At 44.0% G+C, this 15,641-nt stretch overlaps 1 long non-coding RNA gene across 1 annotated transcript; it reads left to right on the plus strand.

Annotated features, from left to right (window-relative positions):
- Positions 1 to 376: 376 nt before the first annotated feature.
- LOC144147177 (uncharacterized) lies at positions 377 to 5,403 on the plus strand. The gene is made up of 3 exons (XR_013317843.1): positions 377 to 548; positions 1,416 to 1,495; positions 5,090 to 5,403. It is a non-coding gene; the product is annotated as an uncharacterized LOC144147177 (long non-coding RNA).
- Positions 5,404 to 15,641: the final 10,238 nt, after the last annotated feature.

A 15,641-nucleotide genomic window follows, 5' to 3' on the forward strand; every position in this document is an offset into this window, starting at 1 on the left:
TGTTATGGCGTGTTCGAGGACGCGTGTTTTGGAACTGTAACTCTCATTTCTGATTTCACGTGCACGTCTAACGTCATGCGGTCAGAAGTATTGGCGTGACAGCTGAGATAACATTCTTGCACCAGTACTAAGTGGAGTCTATGCAACATAGTCAATTTGCCCTTTAGCTGTCCAACTTGGAATGTGAGCAAACACGTGTTATCAACCTTGATAGCAATGATACGCTATTTCCCTGACCTTCTACACGCGCACAATGTCATTCCTACGCTTTTTTGTTGGCTATCTGAAATTTAGTGACAAACTAGTCACCTGCTTACGAAACAAAGAAATCCCTTTAATTGGGACTGAAATTTATTATATATATGGCGTGCGCAGCCCATCCTGAGTCAGACTTTGCGGCCGACAGCAGAACGCCAGAAACGCAACTCATTATGCATCTGCTGAAGTACCTGCCCATCACATTGTTCCTGTTGCTCTGCGGCGCTATTGCTTTGGGAGCTGCTAGCGGGTCAGACAGGCCAGGACGTGACGTTCAAGATGCTCTCAAGGTAAACATTTTGCAATTTCAAAACAGTCAAAACTATCTAGTTTACGGTTAAAAAAATGTTGAAGACGTGCGGGTAAAAAGCAAAATTGATGGTGTCTGTACGGGCAAAAATCGCGGGCTTTTAAATACTGAAGTGAAAAAAAAACCTGAATGTAGCGGCATGACCTGCACCCCAGGGCTGCTAAAGCAAAACATAAAAAATTCCCCAATGTGAGCAGTAGTGGTGCGAAACGTATGATGACGTCAGCAGGACATTTCAAATATTGTTTTGCACGAATGAGGCATAAAAACCAAAGTTACTGGTGTGGCTGAACTGTACACATCCGTTTGCAGTTGCGACGGGAAGACCAACTTGTGCCGATGAACTGAAGGGCACCCGTTGGCCACTGACGAGCAGTGCCTTGAGATTTCTGAACAGTGCTTTTCATCACATGTAACAAGAGATAATGAGAATTATTTCTGAAGAGTTAGCCTTGTACATTTCATCTGCATCGTCAGAGAGAGGCATAATATGCACTCTTTATTGCACGCTGCGAAACGTAGTAACTGCGGCTGAGTAACAAAGTCACCGCAAGCGCGTCTGTAGCGGTGAAATGGCCCATGAAATAGCCACGAGTGCAATGAGAATTAAGTAGAGTGTTTGAGTTTACCAAAATAAGAAAAACCAATGTAGAATGAAACCACCTCCCTCCCGCCACCGCTGCCATCGTTGATGCCACTTTCTTTAAAGCGGCCATTCACAAAACTTCTTGTTGAATCGATCTTTGTTGTTGTTCTTGATTTTCGTTTGTAGGCTGTTCTTTTAAAACAACTGCACCTGATGTGTTCTATCTTACCTCTCCTTTCTGTTCTCACCCCTCCATTCTAGAGGGAGGCCTGGAATTCCCCGTAGGTCGCCAAGTATGACTGCGGAACTCGAACTTCATCCACCGTGCTATCTGCTCGCAGGCAAGTTTCCTACTCACGTACCGAGGACAACGTCAATGGTGAACCTCGCCGGCGATCCACCATTTTAGAGTTTAGGTCTGGCACGCCACTACCTACATGAGTGTTCCTTCGCTTCTGCAAAATCCCCATAACAGAATACATGAGTACAGCAACCTAGTGTTTCAAATTTCAGAGGCATAGCCATATTGCGAAAAATTGCAGAGGACCAGTACGCTGTAAGATCTGTTAGAGGTCTCACTCATATAAAGACTGCATCTCATGGGCCCAACCTCAGTGCGTAAACTGTGGCAGGCCGCATCCTGCGTCGCAAGGAGCTTGTCCAAAAAAAGAGGCCGCAACTCTTCCTCGCAATGTAGAGCGAATTCAGGGCAAAGTTTCAAGCCTACGTGAACGTCCGCCGAACCTCGATCTAGTCTTTACCAGTGCAATGCAATCGACGCATGACCTACCAAATCAAAGTGCATCTCCAAAAACCGTCCTATGCGGGAATAGTCCAAGAACCGTTACCGACCAAAAATTCATAAATCCCTTCTGGAGCTAGTTCTGGGGACGTAAGGCACAATGCACAATGAAATCAGAAGGCGTTCGAGAGGCTCCAAGAATGCGGAAGCAGGTAAGATGCCACTTGGAAAAGCTGAGCAGACAGAGATGGCGGGACTTCTGTTTAAAACTGGACGTTCACCAGCCTCTATTGCGAATTTGGCTCGTTTTTAAGAGAAAGCGCAGCGATATTCAGCAGCTGCACCCATTCCGCGCGCTATTATTGTACGACCACATTTCTTTGAAAGAGGCGGCTGAAGAGTATTGTATGTTACTGTCTTCAAGATCAGTACGCCAAAGCGCCCCACAAGTGCCCCCTCCGAAGTACCGCTTGCGGCTTGCCCCGCCATCGACCTTACTTTTTTCATATACGAACTCAACGCCGCAATTTCTCGTGCGAACAAACGTTCTCCACCGGGTAAAGACGAAATAACTTACGAGGCCATTTCTCACTTGTCCCATCACTCTCGATTGCGTCTCCTAGAATATTATAATTTATTCTGGCTCTCGCGCACAGTACCTCTCCAATGGAACCTAGCTAAGCTAGTGGCCATCCTAAAACCCGGTAAACCACCAACGACTAGTGACTCTTTCTCACCAGCAGCTTTGCTGAGCTGTGTCAGCAAAATTACGCCGAAAATGTTATTCAGAAGAGTGGAATGGTATAGTGAGAGCAAAAGCCTCTACCCGCCTCAGATGTATGGCTTTCGCGAAAATAGAGCAGCCATTGACAATGTGATTGCTCTAGTTTCATCTCTGGAAGAAGAAAAACATAATAGATATGTTCCTATTGCCGTGTTTTTAGCCATTAAATCGGCATTAGATTCAGTTTTTCATGATGCCATTGTGGCATCCCTTGCTGCTCTTGGGTGTGGTGGAAAACTTCACTGTTGTATTTCAAGTTACCCGCAAGGGCGACAACTTTTCATGTACACGCCGGACTGCCCAACTTCCTACTATACTATAGAAAAAAGAGTACCTCAAGGGGCTGTCTTGACACTTCTGCTATTTAACATTACTCTTATCTACCTAAACAGTATACTCCCACCTGGTGTCGACGTCACACTTTATACGGACTATATCTGCATCTGGAGTGCGTCGCGATGGCGCCGTACCACGAAGCAAAGGCTGCAGAAGCTCTCGCAAAAATATCTGCGTACCTTTCACCGAGAGGGCTCCACCTATCTTCTGAGAAAAGTGTCGCCATTGCTTTCACTCGCAAGCGTACGAAACGCTATCCACTGGTTCTCGGTGGCCGCACCCTGGAATATGTGCGAACCCATTTTTTCCTCGGAATCTTAATAGAACGGAATCGTTCGTTTGGTCTCTAAGTGAAGAAACTCACTACAAGAATCACCGCCATCTCAAAACTATTTGGCTATCTCGCCGGCAGTCCCTTGGTCAGTGACTGTCGCTCAATGGTAATGCTCCGCAGAGCCTATGTCGACGGTTTATTGCGTTACAGAATGTCGGTCCTTCAGAAGCTCCCGCCCACAATCAGAAAGCAGCTAGATGCGGCCACAAACAATTGCCTCCGCATCTGCCTCGGCATCCCCAAAGGGTCGTCGTGCCTAGGTACGATCACTGAATCAAGCTGTCTGCCTTTGGACGTGATTCGACTTCAGGAGACTGTGCGAATACATTTGCGACATCGGCTGCACGCCAAGAGCCGTATACTAACACGCTGGTTGAAGATGAAGGGCGGCGGAGAAGAAAACTGATAGCGTGCTATCCGGCATTGTGCCTCTGAGTGCTCAAAGAGTGAAGAACGCCAAGTATTGAATTCTTTTGTTTGAGCTGAAGTATCCAATCGCAAAAAGTCACCTTATTAAGCCAACACAACTAAATCAAGGGCCGCGAACACTGCGTGAGTTAGTTTTCAGTCTGTGTAGCTTCTTTTCCCAAGGCAGTATTTTTTATTTCCGCCTTAATATTTCGCACCTAAGGAAGGTTTTACTTTTGAAGCCTTTCCTACATTTTTTTATTCGCTGTTTTACTCACCTAATCTTCGATATTATTCGATGTAAGGCTAGCAAATAAACATACACTTTTAAGACATCATTTCTAGGCAAACTACACTTTTCTTTAAAAGCTCTTCTAGAAAATGGGCTTCCAGGGAACCTCTGCTCGAATGTTCTCGTATGATTTCCAGTTGGCTGCTTATTCTGTGGAAATAAAGTACCACTGTTGCTCAGAGGTTATTTCTGTGGGTACATTATGTGAAGTAAATAAGTATGACTTCATACTCCTTGGGAAGGAGCTTGCATACTTGGCTCTGCGGTAAGTGAAAAAAATTAAAAAAAAACGCAAGGAGGTGCCAGCGAGACACATTTACAGGGACCCATGAAATATAGAAAGAAGGCAGTTTTTTCACCCACTTTGGGCGTCATTTTAATCCTAAAACTCGAGTACATGCTCGTCAAATATAGGTTATCACGTATCGCACTTGAGTGCTTCTTGACCGCTTTATTACGGGTGTCGTTTTAGATCGTTTATTTCTGCACCACCTTTCCAGTCTAGTGACTTCATAAATGCCACTGTCAGACTTCACAAAAGGTGAGGCCAAACGTATATATTGGCGCACATTTGTTTCTACCCACTCTGTGCAGGCAGCAGACGAAAGGTTCTCCAAGCCGTTACATTTATAGGAAAGAGGTGGTATTTCTATTTGTGTGCCTGTTGTAGACTGTGGGTAAACATCGTCCCTTCACTACATGGGCGTCTCCTTGTGTCCAAGAACAAGGGGAATTTGTCCTGAATCGATTGGGCATTAAACAGTTAAAACATTTTCCGCCCTTGCGGGAAAAATAAGTTATATTGGAACAAGTAGAGCACCGATAACTAGCTGTGAGGGTAAATGTTAAAAGGAGGCCGACGTAAACACAAATGTCGTCCTTCCTCAAGGTGCAGCACATGATTTTCTTCTGCAAAAAAAGAGGGCGGATAGTGGGTTAATTTGAAACCACGCGAGTGTGCCACGTAGCGTGTGATCACAGTGAGAGCTATGACTGCTCTTGAAGAAAAGGTAAATCACGTTAATTATGCTATACGCAGAGTTCACGCTGTGGGTGTCGAAAGATGTCCAAGACTTGGAGCCGGTGCACTGCCTCTAACAGTTCGAAGACATCCGCGGGTTCGCTGTTCCACTGTATGCTGCCGACCTCTGCGAAGACCACTTCACGTTCGAAGATGCGGATGTATAAACTCTTTCCTATAACATCAATTGCCGGCTTCGGAATTGAATATGACATTGGTGACTAATTGAGTGCCGTATTAACCCGCGTGTTATTTGGTTTCAGTTTAATTGGGAAATTGGAATATAAATGTGTTACTTTAGGTAGTACTAATAAAAACAGTACATGAAACAGCATGACTTTGACGAGTATTGATAAGTGCACAAAACGTAGAGAAATGATTTATTCCGAGTTTTCTACTCAATGCAATTGTACAGTGCTTCTTGAATATCTTTGCATATACTGACGCCATCTTCTTCTGAGGCACAGACAGGGCATGCACTTGCAAATATAATAAAAGTTGCAGAAACTGGCCGTAATCAGTTCTTTCTAAGTTTTGTTAACTGCAAAGAGTGCATTTACCAATGAAGTTTTGAATTACAACCTGCATTTGACAGCTTCTCGCAGTCATGGTAACCGTAAGGGGCTGCGCCTCTAATACCGAGCCACCAAACTAATCTGTCGCCTTCCCTTGGAAGAAAAGTCGAGGTGAATGGCAGCACATTTTTGAGTGTCCGTCAACACCGTGGCGTTGCTCTTGCTGATATGTTTTCAGCCCTTTCACAACAGACGGAATTCGTAATTTTTGTAATTCTGGTTTTAAATTCAGTGAACACCTAAAAATGCCTCCTGTGTGTGGCGAAACCGCTAACACCTAGTTTTCATACTCACGGAGTGTTCTGCTAAAAAGCAGTTTTAAACTGAACTGCACAAACCTCGAACTGTAGCTGTCAGCAGGTTCGTCAAGCTGCGGCTGATGAGGTTCCCGTCATTTCAAGAGCAGAAATTTCCCGACCCTTTAAATCAGGGAGCTGGACTGGGGATACATTCAGAAACGCCTTCTGGGAGCCGCAAAAGCGCTGACTTCGAGACGTCATATTTAGGGTGTGATTTGCCAAAGAAAAACGTTTTAACCTGAATGAGATAAACTAAAAAATGCTGCTACCTACACGTTGGCTAAACAAAGTCTTAAGGGTTATCTATAATATTACTAAGCACAGTGCTTCAGGGCATTGCTGTTTGGGAACCCGCTCTGTAGAGATAAGCAGACTGTTCAAAACGCATTTTGTAAGTGGCAGCATTTTTGAGACTGAGCCCCATGCTTATTTCTTTGAGGGACAGTGGAACCCATGCGTCCCAGATTCAATTTTACGTACTTGCCACTGTGTTTCTATGAGAAATCTCGCACTATTGCGTCCGCGTTACTTACTTCACATAGCGACTATAGCAGGTTATTCCACATGTACTTTCGTAACTTTTATGTGTCATTTTTTTGCGTTTTTCGAGCTATTTTGCGACAGAAAAAAACTTTAAATGTGAAATATTGTCTTTCTTCGCTAGAGTAACCACTCACAAACAATCAACACATAATTCGTAATTTCGAAGCGTGTACAGATATACGAAACAATTTTTACTAAAAGCTGTGCAATTCGTTTGCGACAGGGTGGGAACTGTTCATGCCACACCGATGTTATTTTTGTGTAAATCTATGAAGGAATATATCCAAGCTGGAGAAACACCATCACTGGAAGGCCTTTATGGAATACGTCGATAGTTACCATCCCTCCGCTTATAAATCAGAGCTTCACCCCGTGGTGGCGCTGCTAGTGCTGAAACAGGAAAAAGAAGTGCCCGTGACTAGACATGGACTGTAGGCAACGTCCCCTGTCTGGGAGTTTCTTCACACCACTTCATCAGAAGACGTATTTGCACAAAGTAGGAAGAGGGAGAAATGGTTAAGAGTTCAGCAAAGCTAACCAACTGGACAGTGAGACATACGCGTTGCACTTTTTCCTGAAATCAATTACTTCTTACCTTTTGGATAAATAGCAAACCAATAATGTTTTCAGCACGAGAACTTCGTTCCCCTTGTTGTGTCCACGAAAGGGTTAAGCAGAGACCTATTTCGTGAAGCGCTGACAGCGGTTTTCTGTATTTGTACTGCCCAGATATTCTGGGACATTTTCATCGCTATCGTTAAAATAAATACCCCTTTAAAATGTTTCAATATAACATCACTCCTAAATACTTTTCCCCAGTGTTTCTGTACAACACCGGACCTTTAGCGAAAGAATAAAAGTTAAATGCTTTTCATAAGTTTCCATAATTCCTGGTAGTTAATTTAACACAAGAAAGGAACAGCGCTTACAAACTGCTCAGTCTTCCTAATTGCAATGTTTAAGCAAGGTAAAGTAGGAAAACATACATCGGCCAAAAACTTTTGATTGTGGTAACGTCGAAAATTTGATGCAAAAAAGCGGGCTGAGAACTTACTAAAGAAGCTATCTCATCGACGTAAAGTTCACCGTAACATCTTTTGTAGGATGAATTTTGTTAAAAAAATAAAACGTGGGCCACTGATCAAGTGGAAACTAAAATGGGCTTGTTTTTAAGGCTACGACTCCATTGTTTTTAATTAAAAGTATTATTTAAATTCTATTCAGGGCGTTGGTTTCTCAAAGAAATTCTGGAGAAATGACAGGAGGGTGACTTCTAAAAGAACTGCCGGGCTAGTAGGTAGTCCGATAAAGGAAAATAAGCAAAAGGAAGACATTTGGAGAAGTACTGACAATGCACTGAAAAGTGAGGTATACTTCAACGAAATAATACCCTGTTTTTTTTTTTGCTTCGAGCAGCAAAAATATGTTTTCTGCTGTCTGTATGCATCTATTGCGGATACCATCCTTTGGACTTGGTGATATGCAAAGGACGTGGAATTTGTGAGCCCTTTTGGCAACAGGTTATAATCAGAACTGCCCTTAAGTTACAAGCAACACAATGTCGTGGTGAAGCCTGCAGCATTGTCTTAATGCAGGTACTCGAATCTGTGTGCTATACCAGAAGACCCTAGTTTGAGCAAATGTCAGGCAAGGCGGAGCTGTGGTGATGATAATAATAGGCTCATGATAATACTTTAGTCGGGGCTTGAATGCTTTCGAAATACGCTTCATGCTATTTGCTGATTACTAAGGTTACCTAACCATTCCAGGGCAGCGGGCTTCAAGGATGCGATAGTAGGTGGTAGCGCATCTTTAGTTGTGTGCTGTCGCTCTACTGTCAGACCAGTGGCTTCTGGGGGGCAAGCGAATCCAACTGTTTAATTTATTGCACTTTTACTTCATTAGTCCTAGGCTCATTTATTTTTATGGTAGTCGTTCATATCATCTTTTGGCAAATTTGTCGTCTCAAGAAGCTGTTTCTGCCGGCGGTGACAAACGATGCGACCACGTGACTACTTCAGACTGGAAAAAATAAAGCGGAGGATATAAGCGCACAACATTAAAAACAGTTGCTGCTCGTATTACGTTATCTAAACCCCTCGGTTTTAAATACAAAATTTCGTCGGGGCACTCAAGTCTGCTTACGTGCTTTTAAGGAGAAATCTCGGGATATGTATTACCTACTTATTTTCTCATACACTTTTTTTGCATTTTTCTCGCTTTCGTCTCTGTATTTTAGCACGGATTACTTCGACCGAATTCTATTAGGCTATATCGTGTTTCGGATAGTTTCTTGTCTATGATTGTTCCTCTTAGTGTATGAATTACGTCTGGAAGCAGACCAGAACACGCCTCAGCCTGTCTAGAATCGGGTATGTGCGATTGTGGTGTGCACCTCCTATACTTCCGCGACATCACGTTCAGGCGTCACGCAGCACCCCCGATTCTACAATTTTTACTTTTCAAAGTTACACAGGCATGAATTTATTGAAGCGGGTAATTTAGCTCTTCAAAGTCCCCGATTGGGGGCAAATGCAGCAAGTGGTCATGTGCTTAAAAAGGAAGGAATAGCAACAACAACTACTTTCCAGGGTTTTTTTTATTTCCTTTATCTCTTCACCACTTTTGTTCGACAAAGCTCTCCAAAGCCGTCTTTGGTCACAGTGTTCAATCCCCTCAGTCTCTTTTTTTCATTTATTTCAGTTGTTTATACTGCAGGCCAAGATACTGGTCCATGCAGGCCATGGCACCTCTCTTTTTTCGCACCGCTCCCTTTCTCGGTTACTCAGTATGGCACGACAAGGTTACCTAAATCGTCAATTCTACTCTTTACTCGCTTTTCATGCTCTTCTTTGTGCCCATACCTCGGCAAAGTTAGCATGGCTCAAGCAAACTCACTTACAATTTTTTTTCGAATCACCACTCACTGAAACTCAGACTCAAGGCTGGGCAGCACATTTGCGCTCACTCAAACTTAAACTCACAGTGAGCGCAAAACTCAGAACTCGTTCGGACTTAGTACTCAAAATTTACTCAGAACTCAAAATGTACTCAAAATAAAAATGTACTCAGGACACAAAATGTACTCAAACTCAAACTGTACTCAGTACTCAAATCGCACTCAGTACTTAATATGTACTCAGTAGTCAAAATGTACTCAAACTCAAAATGTACTCCAACTCAAAATGGGCACAAAACTCAAAATGTACTCAAAACTCAAAATGACCTCTGAACTCAAAATGGACTGAAAACTCAAAATGACTTCAGTACTAAAAAGAACTCACACCTCTCTAGTGCTAAGACTTTACTTGGGCTAAGATTGACTCTGATTTCATTGGCATTTAGTGTTTTACAATTCAGGCATAGTAAAATTATTTCGGATGCAAGTTCGTGTGCTGAAACTCTTGCATTTGGTACGACATGCACCGTAACTCCTGTGAGGTCGGAAACAATTTTTGTTGCAGATTTAATAGAGCTATAACTTCTGGAAATGATGATTAGGGCTCGATACGATCAATTGTACGTATATATTGGAAACCAAACTCTTTATATGGTCTCCATGCTCGTGTTCATAACAGAGGGGTCCAGAGTGGATTGTGTGCTGGGGCCCAGGTGAGAAAAAAACACCATTTGGCGAGGGAATGTGCGCTCACTGCTCATTTCATTTACGTTGAAGCTGTTTAGGGTTACGGTTCCGTGCATTCTTTCTCTGCATTCTGGAAAAAAACGCCTTCTGTCAAAGCGAACTGTGCCGCGAATCTCTGAAGCGTTAGCCGTTCTTGAATTTGCCTTTGCTTTTTAATACGTAGCATTCTTTGCCGAGTGCACCCCTCGCTCTCCCCGGCCAGGACCGTGTAACGCAAAAAATGCAGATATCACGGAAGTTCTACCTATAATCATTATAAACGCGTAAATGTATATATTTCATCGAATTAAATTTAAAAAGAACTAAAAAAAGAAATATTAGGAAAAAAATATCGAAAATGGCGAACCGTGTACACAGGACTCATGGATAGCCACAGATTGTTGTAAAATTCGACGTGATGTGGCGCTAGGGCATTTGGGTATAAAATTCAAGGTCTCGAGGAGGGAAAGTCACGTGGGGAAAATAAAGAGGGCATCACGCTGATCATTATTAGTTAAGAATATATAGCGCAAATTTATCAGAGATGCTAGAACGGTAGCACAAAAGGAAATGTGGTGTCAAAGGGAATGTTTTGATAGAGAAAATTTAAACTTGGCAATGACCCCATCGTAAGATCATTATGTGCACTCACTTCTTTAGTAAAAATTCGGAGTTGTGGAGTAAGCTCATCGGGGCTGTGCAATTATTGGTTTCCATGTCGGGAATCGCGTGTAGCTAAAGCGAACACGTGCTTATAAGTAATGGCAAGTTCAGTTTTGAAGGACGGCGAAATTCTAAGCACGAAGCTCCGAAGTGTGAAAATTCATTTATTTCACTTGCCCATTATCCCTTTCGTTAGGCACTTAGAGAAACACTTCGTCTTTTTCTGGACTAACCATCATCATCGTTGGTTTCTTGACCGTTGTTCGGAGACGGCTATGTCGTAGAATAAACGTCCTACTTCACCAAGTACCCAATTCTGGCGCTTCAAAGGAATCAAAGGCGCTCCAAGAAGCAGGCTACACTCAAGCAATTCTTGCGTCCCTAGAAATGATTGTTTTTTTTTTCGAGAAAGTGTCGTATCAATAGTGAACTGCAGCGTGGTAAAACCTCAGCAATAGCTCGTGACTCCGTCGGCGGGATTGCTCTCATGTAAGTTTTTTTTTGCTTCACTTTCTATATTGAATTTTTGCAAAATTTACATATCTGAGATGGGACTATCAGTTAGGGTGTGCTTTTCAAGGGACTCTGTGTCGTTCTTGGGACGTGCGGACGGGTGATAAGACCCCGGTGTCATCACTTTCAGTTGCGGCATCCCATTTCTCACAAACAACAACGACTGAAGGTATTCCTCACGCAACCAAACAGGCTTGCTTTGAAGTGGAAAAAGTAAAAAAAGGTAACTGCAAATATTTACCTCATGCTGCAATGAAATGATAACCCGATGCGTTTCATTTGCAAAGAAGCAAGCAGATTGGCGAATCCAATCCGGGTCAAAAGAAAGCCACGGGAACGTACATGAGGAAAATTTGAAGGCGTACTGCAACAATATACGTCCAGCCTAACAGCGAGACCCTGTCACGCATTTTCCGTAAAAGGATTCTGTACATCTAGGACACGCCTACTAGCAAGCTGCGTTTTTCATTTTTCAGCGCGAAAGTCCGCCTCCACCACTCAAAATGTTCAGGTGCACTGTACTTCGTGCTATGCGCCCAATTTAAGCTTTTTACACGGGTGCGGGAGGCAATCTACACAGAAGATTGATTTAGCACAGGAGTGATGTGACCCCAGGTAACGAGAAACTAAATGCATTGCGGGACATATCAGTGTCAAGCAATTCACATCTGTTTTTAAGCGCTTGTTGCCTGAGTGTGTAATTATTGAAAGAACCTTAGAAAGTCACGACAAAATCCGCGGCTATATTCACAATGCCTGCTAGCAAGCATATATCAGAGAGTTCTTTGAGCCACTGCTTATTATCAACAACGTAGCGCTAATGGCGACGTAAGGACGGAAATTTCTCTTTTGACTCTGCCAGACACCTGTTTGATGATACATTTTTTTTCAAGAGACTATTCCTTAGAACGATTTATTTCCTAGGTTCCTAGGCGGGCGTTTATACATGACACCGCCCTTGACAGCGTGCATTGGCCTTTGCTTTAAATAAATCGAGCGCTAGTTACGTTCTCGGGTACTGCACAATCGTATGTGGACACTTCTATCTCTATATCTCTCTCTGTGTATATATGTATATATATATATATATATATATATATATATATATATATATATATATATATATATATATATATATATATATATATATTTATATATATATATATATATATATATATATATATATATAAATATACATATATATATATAAATATAAATATATCTATATATATATATATATATATATATATATATATATATATATATATATATATATATATATATATATTTATTTGCGAGTGCCGAGCGTGGACACAAAAGGACAGCAACCGTTACAGCAGCGGAAATGATGATCAACCGGCGAGAAGGCAGATAAAATGCGATGATCATAAACGCGCAATATGTTTAAACGACAACGAAGCACAAAAGGGATATTGGCCGCTTCTAGTTCCAAAACCTCTTCTTTGCCAATTTCAAGCTCACACTATTACTCCTCCTCGGCTGAAGCGGCTATCCTGGCCGTCATTGTGAGATTGAGGAATCGTGGCGAATGAATGGCTTCATCCGGGAAACATGTACAATCTCAGTTCCCCGGCACCGACTGTCAGTGACGCTGGAAATAGGCGTCACGCGGTAATTCGCTGGTGAGGTTTGCTCCAGGATCCTGTAAGGACCGATGAATCGGGGCAAGAGCTTCTCGCACAATCCAGGAACACGGAGGGGAGTAGGAAGCCGAACTTCTTCACCAGGTTGAAAAGTGACCGAACGGTGCTTCTCGTCTTGCGAGACTTGCGGCTTTCTTGACAGGTCACCGTGTTCAAACGGGCAAGACTGCGGCAGTGAGCCAGTATAGAAAGAAAACTGGTCGGGAAGGTTCGCTATTGGCGCTATAGGTGCGGAGAGAAAAGACGCGTCAAGTACAGAAAAAGGGGGAACGCCCATAGACGAGGAAAGATGGCGAGAATCCAGTGGTTTGTTGCTCAGCGGTATTGTAGGAGTAGGCAACAAATGGTAAAATGGTGTCCCAATTGGTGTGGTCAGGGCCAATGTAAAAGGAAAGCGTGTCGGAAAGAGCCCGATGGAAGCGCTCCGTCAGGCCGTTTGTTTGCGGGTGGTAGCTCGATGTAGTTTTATGAGCGGTGTCAGCGGCTCCAAGCACTTCAGAAAGCAGCAAAGAAAGGAACGTTCGTCCACGGTCACTGAGGAGAACTCGATACGGCCCGTGGTGCAGGAAAATGGCCCGCAAAAAGAAGTCTGCAATTTCTGCAGCGCAGCCCGAGAAAATAGCAGCAGTTTCGGCATAACGGATCAAGTGGTCTACTGCTGTAACTACCCACCGATGGCCAGCTGCAGTTACAGGAAGAGGTCCGTACAGGTCAATCCCGACAATATCGAAGGGAGCTGAAGGGCATGGAAGGGGTTGGAGCGTCCCCACTGGGGCTGAAGTGGGTCGTCTGTGGCGTTGTCATGGTTCACACGACGCGACATACTTGGTGACGCTGGTTGAGAGGCCGGGCCAAAAACAAGGGCTTTTGATGCGGTCGTATGTCATCTGGAAGGCAAGGTGACCAGCCGTAGCGTCGTCATAAAAACTTCGCAAAATGTGTGACTGAAGACCACGCGGAACGACGGGGACCCACTTGTCGACGGAAGTGTGGCAATTGAAGTAGTAAAGGCCACCACCATTCAAGAGTCTAAATATTTTCAGTTGGCGGCGTGAGCGACTCTTTGGGGGTCGAGCGGAACCGTCCAAAAGATCAATCAGGTTGCGACAGTACGTATCTGAACGCTGAAGAGAGACGAGATCAGATGGGAGTTCTAGGCTGACATGTTGGGCGAAGGCAATAGGGATAGCTGCCACTTGCTGAGCACACGCTAAGCAAATGTCCTCCGAGGATGACAGTGGACAACGTGAAAGAGTGCCGGTATAAGCGTGTTTCTTGCCGGTCTTGTATGTCACGGTAAAGTTGTGCTCCTGTAGGCGAAGTATCCAGCGGCCAAGGCGTCCGGTTAGGTTTTTGATGGACGACAACCAGCAGAGTGCGTGGTGCTCAGTTACAACAGTGAAAAGACGTCCGTACAAGTAGGGCCGGAACTTGTGAATATACCAAACAACAGCGAGGCACTCCTGCTCGGTAATGGTATAGTTTTTTCGGCTTTCGTCAACGTGCGGCTGGCATACGCAACTACTTTTTTCATAGAAGCAGCAGGCATTGCAAGACCACTGCCCCGATACCATGGACACTGGCGTCTGTATGGAGTATTCTTGGGGCGTTTTCATCAAAATGGCTGAGTACAGGAGAAGTGAGGGCCTGCTTCAGTGTTGTAAACGCTGTCTTGGATGCGAGGGATGCGAGGATGCGAGGGGTTTGGGCAGCGGTCAAGTAATTGTAGAAAAGTTGCGAATGAAACGACGGAAGTACGACGCAAATCCCAGAAAACTGCGCAGCTCTTTCTGACGGAGAGGTCGGGGAAAATTAATGACGGCCGTAATTTTGTCGGGATCAGGACGAATTACATCTTTGCTAACAACATGACCCAACACTTCGATATATTTACTTGCGAAGTGACATTTTTTTGCGTTAAGTTGCAGGCCGGCATTACTGAGGCAAGTTAAAAATTGATGAAGGCGCTTGAGGTGCTCTTTAAACGTGGACGAAAACATACCAATGCTGTTGACGTAGCACAGGCCCGTTTTCCATTTCAATCCACGAAGAACATTGTCTATCATACGCTCGAAGGTGGCCGGAGCGTTGCAAAGCCCAAACGGCATGACATTAAATTCGTAGAGTCCATCGGGTGTTGCGAAATCGGTTTTCTCTTTATCGGCCTCATTCATGGGGATCGGCCAGTACCCGGATCGAAGATCAAGACTACAAAAGTATTCTGCGTCTTGCAAGGTGTCTAAAGCATCGTCGATCCGAGGCATCGGGTACACATCTTTGTGCGTGATTTTGTTGAGTGCCCGATAATCCACACAAAACCTCACGGACCCGTCTTTCTTTTGAACAAGCACCACGGGTGATGACTAGGAACTCGCAGAAGGCCGAGCGATGTTTCTCTTTAGCATGTCATCAACGTTTTCTTGGATAATTTTACGCTCTTTAGGCGAAACACGGTACGGGCGTCGGCGAATGATGCAGGAGCCATCCGTCTCAATCCGGTGGGTGGGCGTTGAAGTCTGCCCCAGAACGAAGGTGTGAGAGTCGAATATTGTCTTGTGTTTGTCCAGCATGGTCAACAGTTGTCCGGTTTTCTCTGTAGTAAGGTCAGGTTGATAACTCCACCAGAAGCAGCAGACTGCAATTTGGAATCCGATGAATTATTCGTAGGTGATAAGGAGCTGAGAGGAA

The sequence above is a fragment of the Haemaphysalis longicornis genome, unplaced genomic scaffold (assembly GCF_048455015.1).
Source record: "Haemaphysalis longicornis isolate Haplotype H1 unplaced genomic scaffold, Haemaphysalis longicornis Haplotype H1 scaffold_7, whole genome shotgun sequence".
Taxonomy (NCBI): Eukaryota; Metazoa; Arthropoda; class Arachnida; order Ixodida; family Ixodidae; genus Haemaphysalis; species Haemaphysalis longicornis.